This window comes from Ammodytes marinus, assembly GCF_949987685.1.
Source record: "Ammodytes marinus genome assembly, chromosome: 7".
Taxonomy (NCBI): Eukaryota; Metazoa; Chordata; class Actinopteri; order Uranoscopiformes; family Ammodytidae; genus Ammodytes; species Ammodytes marinus.
The window spans coordinates 31,687,260-31,705,732 of NC_137211.1; the positions used below are offsets into that span (position 1 = coordinate 31,687,260).

The 18,473-nt window shown below is 41.0% G+C and overlaps 1 protein-coding gene across 1 annotated transcript in view; it reads right to left on the reverse strand.

Moving 5' to 3' along the window:
- prex1 (phosphatidylinositol-3,4,5-trisphosphate-dependent Rac exchange factor 1) overlaps window positions 1-18,473 on the reverse strand; it is a 164,706-nt gene that overhangs the window by 131,385 nt on the left and 14,848 nt on the right.

The window sequence follows — 18,473 nt, forward strand, 5'->3', positions numbered from 1 at the left end:
ATCAAGAGTACTTTAGGATTAGGAAATTGTCAATTTTCACATTAATTGGTCCGGACAAAAAAAAAGGTTTGCCTGTTTAAGCCCAAATGCCACTATGTTCCCTAAAAACTAAAAACACAGACTGAAAACAGTCAAGGAAGAGCTTGTGCCTTTTGGAATATTAACTGTGCTCATTTGCATTCAACTTGAAACAAAATTCAACTGACATAAAAAATACAAAGAAGTCTTCTGTAAAGATAAGACCAACTATCAACTTTGGCAAATTAACCATTTGTTTGCAGAAAAAATATCATGTATGCCCTCTCAGGAAGGATACGAGATATTTTATGTACATGCTGTTCTAATGTGCAGCGCGCTGTTTATTATTAATATAGGCCTACCGGCCCGTCATCAGACACATTTGCACATCGGTCGCTCCTCAAGTAATCCAAGTCTTTTTTTTGTATGGGCAGAGATCATTATTTTAAGTGTGTAGTTACAAAGTGTCATGTTTAACTTTAGTGTAGGGTTCGTCTCAACCACCGTGCGTAAAGGGTGCATTAGAACAGCTGACGGGAGGAAAAAGAAAAAGGCTCTCGCCTTTTTATCTCTCTTCCTTTTTTATAAGCCCGCCCGCTGTTTATTATTAATATAACGGCCCGTCATCAGACACATGTGCCGGATGGTTTTTGCACATTGATCGCTCCATCAAGTTATCCAAGTCAGTGCTTTTTGTATGGGCAGAGATCGTTATTTTAAGTGTGTCTTTATGAAGTTTATTGTTAAACTTAAGTGTAGACTATTGTTTCCTTATCACCGCCGAGTTCCGCTGTAGCCTATGTTGTTTTGGGTTCGTCTCGACCCGCCGTGCATAAAGGCAGCACTATAACAGCTGACGAGAGGAAAAAGAAACAAACCAGCTGACGAACGTGAGTAAACACTGCTGGGCTTAAGGCAGCGGTCAAGAAAACCTTTTTACTTTGCTTTATTCTGCTCTCACCTTTTTATCTCTCTCCCTCTTTTATTAGCCCACACATATGCCTACACACACGTTCATTCTCACACATTGTATGTACAAGTCCAATGGGCAATTCTGGTGTCGACTAGACAGGCAGCGGACATTCAAACGTTTAACTGTCACGATCGCCGTCTGCTCGCTTGCGCTCGTGTGCGTGTCATTTGACGAAATGGAAACTTTACAATTGTTGCAAGTGTCCGTATTGTCGTCTTTTCAAGTGAAAAACAACATTTAGAGAGATTTTGTCTCAACGCCATGTTTGCTGCGTTCTGAACCAAAACAACGCAGCGTGAGTGTCAAATCATGACGCATTTGCAACGAGCGGAACCGATAAGCGGAATCGTTAAGCAGGCATGTTAGCGATTCCAAGGAATTGGTAGACTCGGCACCGGTTCTGAAGAGGAACCGGGTCTCGATTCCCATCCCTATTACTGACTCCTATATTTTATATATATGTCATTGTCTATTTTTAGTGTTGAAAAATGTCTCGTATATTTGTTTGTTTGTGCCTGTGCACTTTTATCTGTTCACCGCGGGATAGGGGGAAACGTTTTCTCGATCCCCTTACATGTCTTATACATGTGAAGACTTTACAGAAAATGGCCTCTCATAGTGCTAGTCATATAAGTGTCACCATTGTGTCTCTATGAGGTAGCACAGAACTCTCCACTATATGACATGTTGTTGTTCACTGTTCACTGCCTGGTTCTGCTGCAGTGGAAGCTAATGCACCTGAGCATTCAGCTGAAAGACATCAGCGCAAAATAACCTCATTGTTGCTGCGTCTACACACACCACTTCACCGAAGAGAACCCTAATAGGCTCATGTCAAGCTGAGCTTTGCTGGAGTGTGAGTGTGTGTGTGTGTGTTTTGCCTGCCAATCAGGATTACTTTGAAGAAGAAAAAAGAATGGTGAAAAAAGGGGAAGTGAATCTGCAACAGTTTATTTTATTCTCTCTTCCCCAAATCTCCTTCCATCAGCCTGTGTCTGACAGGCTCAAAGTGCCTCAGTCTGTCTACCTCATCACCAGACGCCAATGCTAGATGGATAGATATATATACAGGTCCTTCTCATATAATTAGCATATTGTGATAAAGTTGATTATTTTCCATAATGTAATGATAATAATTGAACTTTCATATATTTTAGATTCATTGCACACCAACTGAAATATTTCAGGTCTTTTGTTGTTTTAATACTGATGATTTTGGCATACAGCTCATGAAAACCCCAAATTCCTATCTCAAAAAATTAGCATATCATGAAAAGGTACTCTAAACGAGCTCTTAACCTAATCATCTGAATCAACTAAGTAACTCTAAACACCTGCAAAAGATTCCTGAGGCTTTTAAAAACTCCCAGCATGGTTCATTACTCAAAACCGCAATCATGGGTAAGACTGCCGACCTGACTGCTATCCAGAAGGCCATCATTGACACCCTCAAGCAAGAGGGTAAGACACAGAAATACATTTCTGAGCGAATAGGCTGTTCCCAGAGTGCTGTATCAAGGCACCTCAGTGGGAAGTCTGTGGGAAGGAAAAAGTGTGGCAGAAAACGCTGCACAACCAGAAGAGGTGACCGGACCTGAGGAGGATTGTGGAGAAGGGCCGATTCCAGACCTTGGGGGACCTGCGGAAGCAGTGGACTGAGTCTGGAGTAGAAACATCCAGAGCCACCGTGCACAGGCGTGTGCAGGAAATGGGCTACAGGTGCCGCATTCCCCAGGTCAAGCCACTTTTGAACCAGAAACAGCGGCAGAAGCGCCTGACCTGGGCTACAGAGAAGCAGCACTGGACTGTTGCTCAGTGGTCCAAAGTACTTTTTTCGGATGAAAGCAAATTTTGCATGTCATTTGGAAATCAAGGTGCCAGACTGGGGAGAAGGAAATGCCAAAATCCCTGAAGTCCAGTGTCAAGTACCCACAGTCAGTGATGGTCTGGGGTGCCATGTCAGCTGCTGGTGTTGGTCCACTGTGTTTTATCAAAGGCAGGGTCAATGCAGCTAGCTATCAGGAGATTTTGGAGTACTTCATGCTTCCATCTGCTGAAAAGCTTTATGGAGATGAAGATTTCATTTTTCAACAAGACCTGGCACCTGCTCACAGTGCCAAAACCACTGGTAAATGGTTTACTGACCATGGTATTACTGTGCTCAATTGGCCTGCCAACTCTCCTGACCTGAACCCCATAGAGAATCTGTGGGATATTGTGAAGAGGAAGTTGAGAGACACCAGACCCAACACTGTGGATGAGCTTAAGGCCGCTATCGAAGCATCCTGGGCCTCCATAACACCTCAGCAGTGCCACAGGCTGATTGCCTCCATGCCACGCCGCATTGAAGCAGTCATTTCTGCGAAAGGATTCCCGACCAAGTATTGAGTGCATAACTGAACATAATTATTTGAAGGTTGACTTTTTTGTATTAAAAACACTTTTCTTTTATTGGTCGGATGAAATATGCAAATTTTTTGAGATAGGGATTTTTGGTTTTTCTTTACTTTTTTGCCAAAATCATCAATATTAAAACAACAAAAGGCTTGAACTACTTCAGTTGTGTGTAATGAATCTAAAATATATTAAAGTCTAATGTTTATCAGTACATTACAGAAAATATTGAACTTTATCACAATATGCTAATTATATGAGAAGGACCTGTGTATGTATGTATATATATATATATATATATATATATATATATATATATATATACATATATAATATATATACATATATATACATATATATATATACATATACATATATATATATATATACATATATATAAAGAGAACAGAACTCTGTTTGTGTAGCCTTGTTCATCTGATGGGCTCCTGCTGAAAATGAAAAGCATGCCACGTGGATGAAGGGTGCTAAGAAGGGACACACTGGATTCAATGGTGAATGTGCGACTAAGGGCCTGTTCTCACTGTGAAAACGTGACAGTTTTCCCGTTTTTGGTTTTAAAAAAAACCCTGTTCAGACACAATTTATCTGACATCTTCACCCGTGCACATGTTTTCAGAGGAAACGGGACAAAATCGATGTAGTAAGCATGCCGGGCCAGCAGTGGGCGGTACAAGGTAGTAGTAGATAGCTTTTCCGGTACAATTTGATGCATAAAACCTTACTGAAACCGAAAATGAATGCCACTAACGTTCATAAAGCGGTTGGTGTAAGCTTGGGGTTACTTACAAGTATTGTAAATGACAAGCTTTCTGTCCTCTTGTTTCACCGCATTGAACTCGTGAAAACAGAAGACATGCTGATAGTGAAGGGGCTTTGTGAGCGGCTACTTTTCCTGTAAGGCGTACTTCAAAATAAAAGTCAACTCACATTTGTCCGGTGAAATGCTGTTAATGTTTAGCCAGTGAAATGCTTTTACTGTGAAGCCGTAGCCTTAATGCTCCTTTTGTTGAACAGTAACTTAACCGCTGCGCGCTGAACTATGGATAGTGTTTTTTAATGTAGAGAGAGCCGTGTACACAAGTTTATTTTGCTAGAAAAAGCAGCAGAGCACAAATATTTCCCCAGACAAAGTGGCGGGTATCAATAACTTACTAATAGACTACAGACTAAATTGGCGAGTGTTATAGGCCTATTTAAGCCCTGCACGTTATGTTGTCTTCTAACTTTACAACTCGCGTGTGGGTATATGACAGCAAATGTTATAGACTATGCATACGTGAAGTGGAGCCGTGACGTCAGCGTTACCAGGGGAAATGTTTTCGGTGTTCACATGAAACCAAAACCGTTGTGTTTTCCAAAAAATCCTCCCTGGGACGTGATCTCAAAAACTTGCGGTTTCATGCCTGCATTTGCTGTTTTACGATATAGTGCAACCGCAGGAATTTTTCCGCGTTTGCACCGTTTCGTGTTGCCGTGAGAACAGGGCCTAAGTATAACTGGAAGGTAGTGCTTGTTGAAGCCCATTCACACCTGAAAACAAGCAGCACAATGATCTGTGCACATACTGCCTGGACATTGGGGTTAACAGGTTCAATGGTTAAAGAAGTATCTAGTGCTTTCGGTTGCATTTGTTCAGTTTAGAGAAAAGCTGTGTTCTAGATTTTTTTCTCCCTTGTAAAATACAATAAAAGTAAATTCAGTTTACTTTTTGGTGCTTGCAACATTGACAATGACGAGGAGTTAACCAGAACTGTTCCTTTCCGTAGACAATGTTGCAGTAAGTACGTAATCAGTGGTGGTGGGTGTCATTTATAAATTGTGGATATCTGTGCCAACACTATGCCTGCTGTGTAGCAGTAGGCCTTCATAGCGAAAAAAATTTTAAGCTTAAATTTGAGTCATATAAAACAACAATGTATTGATCCATATTAATTAAGGTTTTTGATAGAATTAATTTGATTATAGACTGAAAAAAAAGGTTTCCTAGATGACATCAGTGAGCTGTCGCCACTTTGCAACAGCTAACATCTGTTTAAAAATGTCTGTTTACGTTTTAATGTCCATTCCTTAGTCATAATTTACATCTGTGTATAGCATACATATCTTATTATATTTAACATTACTATATTACATGTACAGTATCCTATTCCACTTCAGTTCTTATTTGATTGTTATATGAAGTATTACAGAACATATACAGCATTCTATTTCCTCTCCATTTCATTTAATATTCACAAATGCAATATTTTGCATTCTAAATTGACTTTATATGTATGCACCTTATCTCTACACTTTTATCTGCACTGTGTCCTTGCAAAACTTTTGTGTTTCTTTCTGTCTTTTTCTTCCTATTGCATTGCTGAGAGGAGCCTGAAGCTTCTTTGCCAAAGACTGCTGCTGTAATTGTTTTGCGCATAATGACAAATAAACCTCTTGAAAAAGTATATTATCTAAGCACTGAGGAGGTACATATGTGTAAGAGAATCACCAAGTATTTCATACCAACATTTTCCTATTTCTTGATGCTATGTTTTTTTTAAAGTCAGATCTCATGGGATTAAGATTGGATATCCAGTATGTGTTCTGTGGATTAAACAGAGCAACACAAATGTTTGCACGGCTTTATACCACAGGACGTCAGTAAACAGGTCAACTTTCTTTTATGTTCAGGTCACCCAAATCCTTTAGAAAAAGCCTTGCATGCTCTATATAGTCACACATCACATCGGCCCACTACATGGATTTCTTACAGTAAATTACTTGCCGGTAATGAAAGACTGACACTTGTAATCACACATTAGCTCTAAATATAGAACCCAGCCAACCAAGCAGTCAGTCAGGCAGTAATCATATCATTTCCTCTGGGAGGATTGTCTCCACTTTCTACCCCTGTCTTTACCAGCTTTTGCGTAATTTGTACCAAAATAGAAAGGAAAGATCCTCTGCAGCAAGCGGCAACCTGGCTCATTAAGAGCAGCATAGAAGGGAAGCAGTAGTTGTTGTGCTTTGACTGGTTTTGGGAGGGTGCGGATGATGTTGGAGGCATATGCTAATTCAATCTCCCATATGGCGATTTGTACCATGTCCACCCTGGAAGAGTCACTCATGTGAAAGATTGCTCATTGGCAAAGAAGTCAAGAAGAGGCAGAAAGGCTTTTCGTCAAACAGTGGAGGGCAGAGCAGTGGATCAGACAGGAGGGCAGAGCCAGGGTGAAGGAGAGAGCAAAGGGGGAAATCAAAACCGAGAAGGGACAATGGTGGAACAAAGGATGAGGTAAAAACTGAAGTAACCTGACTTTGGTTTCATTCCTTATTGACATGTTAGTGCACACTCACACTTGGCCCGGCTGATCCGTACCGTGCTTAAGCGTGATTGCGTCACGACCGCCGTCTATGTGCGTGCTTGTGCAGGCTCGTTACCGTATATTAGCATCTGTACTGTTCCTGAGCTCACCTCTACCAAGTAAGTGTAACGTGCCTGAGTACAGTATGGAGCACTCGCACTGGCCAAACAAACTAGATATTAGCCATCAATCGTGCTTGGGCATGTAACCAGACCAGTGCGAGTGCGCCCTTCCAGCCAGGCAGGATTCACTCCTCCAAAGAAAATGTGCCACACAGATGTGGTGACAGGGGGATCAGCAGGGGGTATGGCGGGGAGAAGACACAAAGAGACCCTTTCAGTCCAACATGGCCATTCTCACCCAGGATTGTATTGGCTGTCTTCATTGTTCCATCACAAAGCACACAGGTTTATTTGGAGAGAAAATTGGATGCTCTCTGTCTGTATGAGTGACAGAGACTGGAATGATTTGTTTTGACTGGCTCCATCCTAAATCTGTAAGACTACAGGCACTACTGACAGATGAGCTTCATGAAAGTCCATTTGACTTTTGATAACATGTCGTGATTTTAGCAATGTGAAGTAAACCAAATGCAAAAATAAAACATTGTCACCGTTTCCCACTCTTGGATTGGATCAAACAAATGAAGCAGATATGATTACACCCTCAGTACATTACTAGTTACTGTACTATTAAGTCATGCATCAATTGCATGGTAAGGACAATACCTCAGAGCATCACACACACACACACACAAAGATATGAGATATTTAGTACATAGATAAACCAGTTATTGGAAAATCAATCAAATGATATCAATAATGAAAAACAAAGCAGTCGTCATGACAAACAGCGTAAGCTATACTCTATATACTCTAGCCACTAGACAAAGATGTTGAGCTCATTACTTGTTAATCAACTAGCTGAGAGGCAGCGGCTGATCTCCTTGTTTACTTTCTTATCTCCATCTCAGGTGACCTTTCTGCCTCATTTCTTCCATCAGCCAATGGGCTTCAGTGAGCCCTGGGTGTGTAATCCTGTTAAGTGGAGGATCAGACATCCATGATTAATATTTACATGAAAGATGACACCTTATTAAAAAGGTGGAGTCAGTGATTCTGGAGAACGCTTGCTGTCAAAATAATTTGTTGACAAAATCAGTGAATATCTCCTCACGATCTGCTACCTGTCCGTACTGTGTGTGTACTGAAAATAAATCTGGTGTTGATACACAGCCTAGGCTCTGTAAACTGGTATGTAAGCAACGTGTACATGTAAACAAAGGGGGCCCAGCGTAGCTTACAGAGCCTAGGCTTTGTATGACACTGGATTTTTTTCACAACACACACAGTACAGACAGGTAGCGGAGCGTGAGGACCTAAAAATAGTGATGCAATCAATCGGTGTGTTAATAATAGTTAGTCAGGTGGGACACAAATTAATTTCTGGACACCCTCACACTCATTATGATGGTTCAGAGTGGCTCAATGGAAGGGGCTCAGCTGCTGCACACAACACAACAGAGATATTACACATGATGCAATCCCTCAGGAGACTCAACCAAACCATGAAGCTTCTTGATAGACCACAAAGTAGCTTCCAGGTAGAATTATACCACTCACATTTCACTTTGCTAAAACACACTGAGCTGGCACTAATGAGAGGAAGAATATAATACAATTTTATAATTCAATCAAATAGATTGTTTGCAGCTATTAATTGTTTAGAGATCATTCTCGTGGTTGCTTTCTGTAACATAAAACTTGTAAAGGGCATCACGGTGGATAGCATTATAAGCTTGAATAGTTTGATCATGCTGACTTCCCTTAGATTCAGTAGACAAAATGTAAAAGATACATTCCTGTTTAAACTCCTCCAATCTTACTGTTGCTTTTGACTTGGAACCAGGAAGATTTCACATTAAGTATCAAGTTAAACATCCTATCACAGGGAAGTAAAAGCTGAGAAATATAACAGGCTGACTGATCTAAATGAACCTGTGCAGGCCAATACTAAAAGACCCCAAGTTCCAAAAAACAAGTCTCCTGTGTGCTTAGAATGGCATACTAGCTTTTAGTTAGCATGTTCACAACCCCACCCCCCTTCCTCAGCCCTTGATTTTACAAACTCTTGTACAAGGGTGTTTTGCAAACATGAGGCTTTCAAGGAACCAATGCTATGTGGCCCAAGAAGATGGTAACTTTACTGGAGTGTAAAGCCTTATGTTTAAGTCAGGTGTAGTTCAGAAAAGTTATTTAGTCCCCAACAAGTGTGAAAACCATCAGCTCTTGGATTGAGTTGTGGATAGCACTACACCTTGCAAAAAAATATGCCTCATTTATAGCATCACAAGGTATCATGAGAGCACATGACCCATGACGTAGGCCGAACCCCAATGTGACAACCATATGATTGTTCGTATAATATAAAGAATGTTTCGTGATACAAAAGTTGATGTGACATAGATGGCATACAATTTTGTCATGGATGCGTGTTGCACAATTTATCCAAACGTTCAATGGATTCGCTTGCAAAGCAGAAATCCCTCTTCCTCATAAATGTCTGAAGAAACTAGCCGAGGTCCAGAGTCACTGAGAGTGAAACTGCTTAGACATCAGTTTACATTAAGACGGTCAAATGGGCCAATGTCTGAATAGGCACGAGAGCAAGTTGAAGTGAAGTTGGGGAATCTCACCAAGTTGAGTCACTGTCCACTTCATTGCAACAACTCATGTGCAAGAAAAAATGAAGACGAGTAAAAAAAAGAAAAAAAACTGCAACAGAGATGTGTGCACCATGCCTTGTGGGTGTGATGTCAATGAGGCATGCAACAGGAAGTGAAAACAGAGCAATCGCACTGAACAAAAGCCGACACTTTTTTCGACACCCAAATCAGTGAAAATAATTGTGTTTCTTTTCAAGCAGATTAGGCAGTGGTCCAACCCAGCGGGGAGGAACATAAACAGTCTGCAGAATGAAGAAGTGTGCCTCCACACTACAGCAGCAGGTGAACTTTCTGGACAGGAAGTGTAGCATTTGTGCAAAGGAAGTAAATTACATGTTTGAGTGGTCGCTAACTCCACTGTGCTTTAGGTCAAGTCTTGTAAAGTGTTATGCAATTCAAAATCTTTTTTTTAATACTTTATTTTTTGTTTTATATATGAACATAAAACAACAAACAGGCAAACAAAAGAGGACTAGGACATGACAGTACACACATTTGGAAGCAGGTACAAAAAAGAAAAGCATAGGTGCAGTACACAATACAAATATTTCTCACATTGGAATAGAATGAAATAGAATCAAGAGTCTTTATGTTTGTAGCGATCCCATTTATTCCTCTCCTTTATCCTTTTGAAGCTGCAGCACAAAAGTCAGATTCTCCATTGCCTGGACAGAGTTTATAATGTTTGTTAGAAGTCTCATGGTAGGAGGATTCTTCTGGAGCCAGCATTTAGTAATTATTTTTTACTCGCAACCATGAAAGTCTTCAGGAGGTATGTGTCTCCTTTACTGAGACTTTCAGGGAGTTCTCCAAGATATAAACAGTTAAAAGAAAAGTCAAATATTATGTCCAGAGTCTCCACAATTAACTCTCTCACTTCCCTCCAAAAAGGTATAATACAAGGACAAGACCAAAAAACATGAACAGGAGACCTGCGTACCGCTAAATGTTGATATCTGGTTAGGGGTAATAAAAAATCTTATCAAATTCTTCCAGCAGAAATCTCACCAGAAATAAGAGTTTGTGGAAGTGGATTGATTTTTCCAAATTTGAAGCCACGTTTCTTCTGGAATTACTATATTAGCTTCTTTTTCCCAGCGCTGTCTAATATAATCTGTTGAGTTTTTATTCAATAAAGTAAAGCTTTTGTATAGTTTTCCAGTGATACCTTTGGTGCTTTTTGAATCATAAGCGTCTATAAACATTTGAATTGTTTGAGGGTTCAGTTAAATTTGGGGTCTTTATTGTTTAAAAAAAAAAAGTGGTGGACCTGTAAGTAACGATAAAAATCTTCTTTACCCAACTCATAAGATTGACGCAAATCCTCAAAAGATTTTAGGTTTCCGTTCTTTATTATCCTACAGAAGGAGGCGATTCCTCGCTTAGTCCATTGTTTGTACCTATGGTCCTGTAAAGCTGTGGATGGAATGCAGGCTGGAATGCAGGCCAGCTCAACACTCCAATTTCTCTGCAGAGCTGATATTTCTTTACTACGTCTGACACATTTTCAGAGAGAAACTAGTACAATGATTATGTAGCTGGTGAACATCATTAGACCTGCCAGGGCAACCCAGAACTGACTGGATAGGTATTTCAGCTCAATATCTTTCCACCTAGGCTGGGTTACACCAACATACAAGATACCTCAGCTGAGCTGACAGATAGTAATCTTTAAGACAAGGCAGGGCCATGACACCCCTCTCCCCCAGCTGTTGTAATGTTGAGTATCTCACCCTTGGTCGTTTATTGTTCCAAATAAATCTTGAAAAATGTTTATCCCACTCTCTGAATTGTTTTGCTCTATTGGAAGTGCTGAAAATAAGTATAATAATCTTGGGAGGATATTAATTTAGTCCGAATTTTACTGCCGAGGTCGAGGGGGAGCAAGCTCCACCTGCCCAGATCATCATATATTTTCCTATTTATTTGTTTATAATTAACATCATATCATTGTGAAAGGTCTTTAGTCAGTAAGAAACCAAGATATTTAAGTTGTGATTGGTGCCTATCCATCAATTGCTTTGAAGGCGTAAAACAAAAGGTCAAGACTTGGGTTTTTTGTACGTTCTGTGTATAACCAGAATACTGCCCATACGTTCCCAGGATGTTCATAAGCAATGGAATACCAGATTCAGGATTTTTAATTGTGACAAGGACGTCGTCCGCATATAGAAAGAAACATTTTGTTCACTACACTTCCCACATCTATACCCTCCAGAGCTGTCTCCTCTCTGATAGCCTGGGCAAGGGTCTCGATAAAAAAATTAAAAAGTAGTGGACTTAATGGGCTACCTTGCCTACATCCTCGTTGTAACATGCAATTAAACTTTGAAAAAAATATATACATTGTGTTGTGCTCTATACACCTGAATGAAATAAAATATTTTCCCTTACCCTTGTGGCACAACTACTGCATAACCTCTAGATAAGACTACACTTTCAGAATCAGAAATGCAAATAATTGTATTGGTCACCGGGGAAAGTGGGGTGAGTTGCCTATTTTTTAGGCATTCCAAAATGTCTAGTGGAAGGAATGGACAGAAATACAAAGTTACACTCTTCATTATTTACACATTCAACTGCCCTGAAAAATGTATCAAATCACAATTCAACATCCATCATCACCTGCCAACCCAGACAGTGTGAACATCAGTCCCTGTTCTTCTGTCGTATGAGGAATCATGCATTATCTCTAATGACAAAGAGTCATTGGGTTTGATGTAGGTTGGGGGAGGGGTTTGCTAAATGTTGGGGTGTATCAGAGCGAAGAGGGGCCAGACAGTAAGGTGTGAAGATACAGATGGACCATATGCTGCTGTGGCTGCAGTGTTCGCTCCACTGGACACAGTGAAATAGAGGCATGCTGCCTTCACGTCTGCCTTGTCTGCTTCTGCACAGAGCTCTGTACCTGCAACTAGGCCAACATGACCCAACAATAGCTTCACTGCCACCCAAAAAAAACACTCCCGCAAAACTGGTGAAACCCATTGGCAAACAAGCAGGTTGAAACATCTACACCGAGGAGGTCAACGGCAAGATCTGACATTTAGTGTATAAGAATTAAAGAACCTTTCTAAACGCAAAAAACTACACAGCCATTATTACAATAGTTCAAACACCAGTGGGGAAATAACTAGAGAGAACTAACAAAATGTCATAATTCTCAAACGTGGTCAGGTTGCGACAGTAAGTCAGACGCACAGTCAGAAACATAGAGAAGTTTGAAGCTGTCACACTGCTGTCAGGAGATGTCAAGGATTCTTTGTATGTACATGTTTAGATCATGGACGTATTATACAAAGGACCCTGGATTGAAAAATAGCATTCCATTAATTTCTATGGAAAGCTGGACAGTGGCGCATGGTTGCATTTGAAGCCGTTACTTTCTGGTTATGGGACCAATAGATTGATTGTGTTCTTTCTCACCATACTCCATGAATGATACTCTCCCATAGTATACTAAATATACATGTCCTTGTTGGTGGTCATGTTATGTGTAAGGTTAAGAAGGCTTAAGCAACACAACAATTCAAACTTAAAGAGCAACAGAAAATGCATAGGTTAATCTTTAAGCTCCCATATTATACACTTTTTGGTTCTATTATACACCATATTATATGGTCTTAGTGGTCCCTAATACGTTTTTCTTTAATTGTTTGCTGAAAAAAAACTTTCAGATAATGTATTGTACTATGCTGATGTTCAGATAATCTCACAATGGCTTATTTTTTAAAAAGAGCTGCAGCTCCCCTCGTAAATATACAATCTTTGAGCTGCCCCCGCCCCCTGTCCGGAAGCGAAGCCAGAAACGCCTCGCCCTCTGTCTGTTTGTAAACAATAGCCCCTTTTACACAGAGATTGCGGCATATTGACGGAACAACATCACTCCAATATGCCGGCTTTGCTTGCTTCTGTGTTATTTACACAGAACCAAGCAACGCCGGCCTGCTGGCGCATCAGTAGTCCCTTTTACACAGCGCTCCGGAATGAAAGAGGTGCTTGTAAACAGCGTCAGGTGTGACGTAAACATTTAGCGCCGCGCCGGTCAGCTGCTTTACAACAACAACAATGGCCGGTGAATTGAGAGCAGAAGTGCTGGAGCTTGCAATAAGAGGGCCGTATTTTACTGTCCCCACGATGTGCCAGTTGATCTCGCTACGCGCTGAGTCCAACATCACTGGGACAGTTAACCAAACTGACTAAATCAATCCGACCGCTTCACCTCTGTGTGTGTGTGTGTGTGTGTGTGTGTGTGTGACAGGTTGGTTGTGAGCGAGTCTCTTTGTGAGGGCAGCGATCTGCCAATCAGACATACACATACACACAGTGTGTGAAGTCACGTTACTGTAGACAGAAATAAAGTGTGGATATACGCTCAGACTTAGGATAATAATAGCGGCGGCGGAATGTGTTAGCAAAACAGTAGCTCTGTGGCTAACAGCTGAGCCGGAGCCTTCAGTCAGCTGAAGCAGACAGTCTAGCGGGGCGAGCAGACTATTCCCCCGTTACTAGGTCGACCTTCAAGCTGAACAAGAGCCCTCCGCTGCGCGTCGGGCTCCTGCTTCAGCTTGTCGGTCTTTATTTCTAGCAAGTGACCCGTTCGCTATACTTTATCCCTTACTTAGCCTAGCCTAGCTTTCCATTGTACAACTTCTCCTGGGCAGAAATAGACTCATACACTCTGCAAAATGAAGCGCGGGGGTTTGGATTGAGCAACGGACCTTATGATCAGCTAGATTATACACCGTTCCTTTTATTTTGTGATTTTTACGGGACATCAGGCCGCCGTGGTTAATGTTAAACACACGTCCTTCAACTGCTAACATGGTCGCATGTTTAGAACGTAGACTATGGAACATCAAACGCCCCCCTGTTCCGCAACAACAAGCTGGAGCATTTAAACAGAGAGGCGGAACTGATCGTGTCGGGAATCTTACTACCCCCCGAGGTAGTAAAATTCCCGGAACGATCACTCGCACCTTTCTTCCCTCGTTCCGCAACTGTCGCATTTACACAGCTGGGGGGAGGGCCGAAAGGCCGGCATATTCCCGGCTTTCACTGGCTGTGTAAAAGGGGCTAATGATGACATATTTGCTGGGCCTGTTAGCGCAGTTAGCCTACCCATGAGAAGAACCAAGTCTAGTGCTAGTAACGCACTTTGAACAGTTTGACATGACCTATCCTTGTCTACATGAAAGACTATGTTCATACAGATGCACTGACTTGCCGTTTCCAAGCTAATGGAAACGGCATGTTCACAATAAAAATGCTGCAAAAGATGGTGGCTACTGCGAAGCTAGCTCGGGAGCTACCGGCTAAAAATACCACTAAAATCAGTGAAAAAATTATCTTCAACGTTGACTTCCACACTATTAACTTCCAATCATTTGTCCTGTTAAAAACGAGGCATTTCCAGACTGGTGTGGGGAATAGAAATATGTTTTTATGAGCAAAAGCTGAATGCTTGTCCCAAAGCTAATAGATGTACCAGTCAGGCAAAAATACCAATAAAAACATTTATTTCAGTTTCACTGTTGTAAAAAACCCACAAGTAGCTTCCTATCCGTTGTGTTATTAAAAACGAGGCATAGACTGCTGGGGTTAAGATAAATGAGTGGATTATGCAACATTCACCATGCTTTTCTGTACTACAGGCATCTTGTCGCTTAGCAACAAGCAAACAACACGGGGATGAAGGAATATTTTTCGAGAGGATCTCGGGGCCGTGGACCAATAAGAAATAGGGGTGTGGGCTGCACAGTGGAAGCTTCTGGCTTTCCAGTTTGACGTCAGAAACGGGGAGAATTCTGACTGGAGTATATTGAGGGGGAGGGGTGGGGGTTTCAGAAAGGGGGAGAGTGAGAAAAGGAGAGATTGTTATTTTTTTAGATATTTTGGCAGTCTCTAGGCACACCGTGGACCCATGGATGTGTTAGAACACATTTAAAAAGTGCATTTAGCATAATATGGGACCTTTAACTGCTTTGAACTGTTTGAATGCAGAAGAACATCAGAACTCAACTTTGAATTGCTAAATTATAATAATAATGTGTGATATATCAAATAGCTATGGTCTTAAAATTTGTATTTCTTTCATAGTTAAAATAATTTAGATAAAAAAAAAAGTATCCGAGTTGTCAGTCAATACGTAGATTGCAGCCATATTGGACCCGATACAGATATTGGATCGGCCTCATCTCTAGTTCAGATGACATTACAAGATTGACTGTGTAAAATCAAGCAAATTAACTTTCAATTGCTTTACTGATCTTTTTATAAATTTCAATACGAGGACAAATTGTTCTTTGTTCTGTAATTTGGTGAGCACACTCTTGTGCAGGGTTGCAACATTCCGGGAATTTTCAAAGTTGGAAACTTTCTGATTGCACCCTCATAGGCACAGCAGTGCATTCATTTTTAAATATCAAACCTGGTTCTCTGCTTTGGTAGAAGTCCTCTTTCATTCTAGCAGCTTCTCCATAATGAGAGTTAAGATGGCGTTAATAAAGGAAAAGTCAGGACCTGAATATCAAGGACAAGCTCTAACGCTAGGTTTTTTCTAGCAAGCACTGAGAGCCCCTTTTAGATGTGCTGCAGTTCCCACACCTACTGAAACAACCCTTAACTAGAAGCACAGATCCACAGATTCAGGACTTTTGTAAGCGGGTTCTAAGGTCACCAGTCTCAAACTCTTTTACCCCTCCTTATCCAAGAGAAAAAAACAGCACGCTAAAAACAATGTGGCCATTAAGCGTCTCTCTTTCTGGAGAGAGGAATGGGGTGGCTATTTACAAATGGGGACAGGGCAGTTTTGGATAGGGAAGGGGGGCCATTTTGGGGTGGACATGGCATGAAATTGAATAAATAAATGATGAAATCCCCTCTTTGTGGCCTGAGTGCCACAGAGCCAGAGAATGGCCTGTGGCGTTGTCACAATGAGGGACCCCAGCAAACCTTAGCAGACTCCTTTCTCTCTCAGGCCGTAATTCACATCTCTCCCCAACCCTCCCAAGAGTCCCTCAGCTCCCCTTCACACTCCAACCAGTCCCCCTCTCTCTGCCAGAATAAACCCTTTTTGGCAGAGCCAATCACTGAAACACAAAGTCTACTTTGAGTCTTGTCCAGTTCTTTCCCTCCCACTTTCACTCACTTCCGCTTTGAAGGACTTTAAACTTCTTTGAGTAGCTAACATGGGCGCAAAACACTACAGGGGGATGAGACAGTGTCTCCAACACAGAGGACAGACAGACTGGACCCCAGACTTCCTATTTAAGAATGCTTTCTCCACAAGCCTGATGATTACAAATATGAGAAAATAAATTGTGAGCATACTTTTTGAAATACTGTGAAAATACAAATGTTACAACACTTACGATAAAAATAAATCACCTGGATTTTAGTGAGTGTCCATAAAAAATTATTATTTAATTAGTTATAAATATCCCTTAAGATATCTCCTCTTCTTCAGCTAGTTAGTCACTTACTGTCCTGCGTTTATAGACTCACTCTCAATCTGTCATCCGTTATACATCTAGGAACAAAACACACGCATTACTTTGTGATGCATGTTAATGTGCTGCAAGACGTGTTTATATTTGATTCCTCATTTCTCCACTGAATGTTAACAGCCAGCAATACAATACAACTTGCAATCTGGTTCAACCTAGTAATGTGTTAAAATGCTCTGAATCTTATCTGTATTTGACTCAAGTTTCTGCCTCCGAAACAATAAATGTTCGTCACAGGAACATTCAGCTTTCATCTGGACTAAATAATCACCTAGTTTTATCTCCACCACTGCTGACAGTCAGCACAGGTCTGTCTACGAGTCCTTTCTCCAAACTGGCTTTCTGGTTGAGGGGTGACATGTGGTGATCAGGAGATAACATCATGGAGCAGATTGCAGAAGCCATCTGGACGTTTGGACGTGAGTTTGTATGGTGCAGAGCGACGTAAGGAATCACACTGAGTGTGGTGTTGAGTGAGCCATCAGAGAGAGCTGTGAAGCTTCAGGCAGAGCAGAAACCAGCTACAGAAATAGATGTAGCACAGATGATCATTTAAGCTAGTTTCTTGCTTTCATGTGACTTTACAAAGCACAAACTAGGAATTCCACATCTGACTTTCAGCTGGACAGACATCTATGGGCACAGACAGACAGAGACAACGTAGGTTCACAACAACCTTAATAAGTGACCCACACTTAACAATCATTTGAATTTGGCAAAGCAAGAGGGGAAGATCATAGAGAAAACACCCCACTGCGTCTGAAAAAAAAAGTATGTACCAAGCACATAGAGACTGACAGACAGAAGCTAGCTGAAGCGCTTTCTGCCTGAAAAGGTCTTATTGTGGCTTTGACAACACTGATGCAACTGACCTACATTCTATCACAACTTCTCATTTTGGCAGCCACTAATGCAATTAACTCTTGTGTTAGTTTCCACTTCTGAAAGTAATGCTTCTTCAATGATCATCTGTATTCACAATATGCCATGCCAGTGCAGCAGCGATTGTGACACTTTAATTGTTAAACTGAATCACATATGATTGATCATAAGATGAAAAGTGAAAACAGTCCTGGTGATACCCCCATAACAACAAGACCTACATTCACTCATTCAAGTTTTGTTTCCCCTTTTGTACATCTATGATTTTTAAAGGCCCTTGTTAATCACAGCTTTAGGCAAAAATACCCAAAAAATATCAATGGTAATTCATCAGAAATAGGCACCATTTCCTTAAAAGGTTCCTATCCGTACCAAACCGAACTGCACTGCTTGGTGAAAACGAGGCATAAAGCCCTCCAGCAACTAGGCCCAGGAATTTGTCAGCAGCTGCTGTGAACAGTTTTAACAACTTAGTCAGCAGCCTCTTTAACTTGTTGAGTTAACTAAAATAAATACCCAAAGATCCACACTAATTGGGGAAATCAAATTGTTTATCTTAGAAAGCACGACAAGAAAATGACAGCATAAGCCTTTCCTGTTGTGTACTC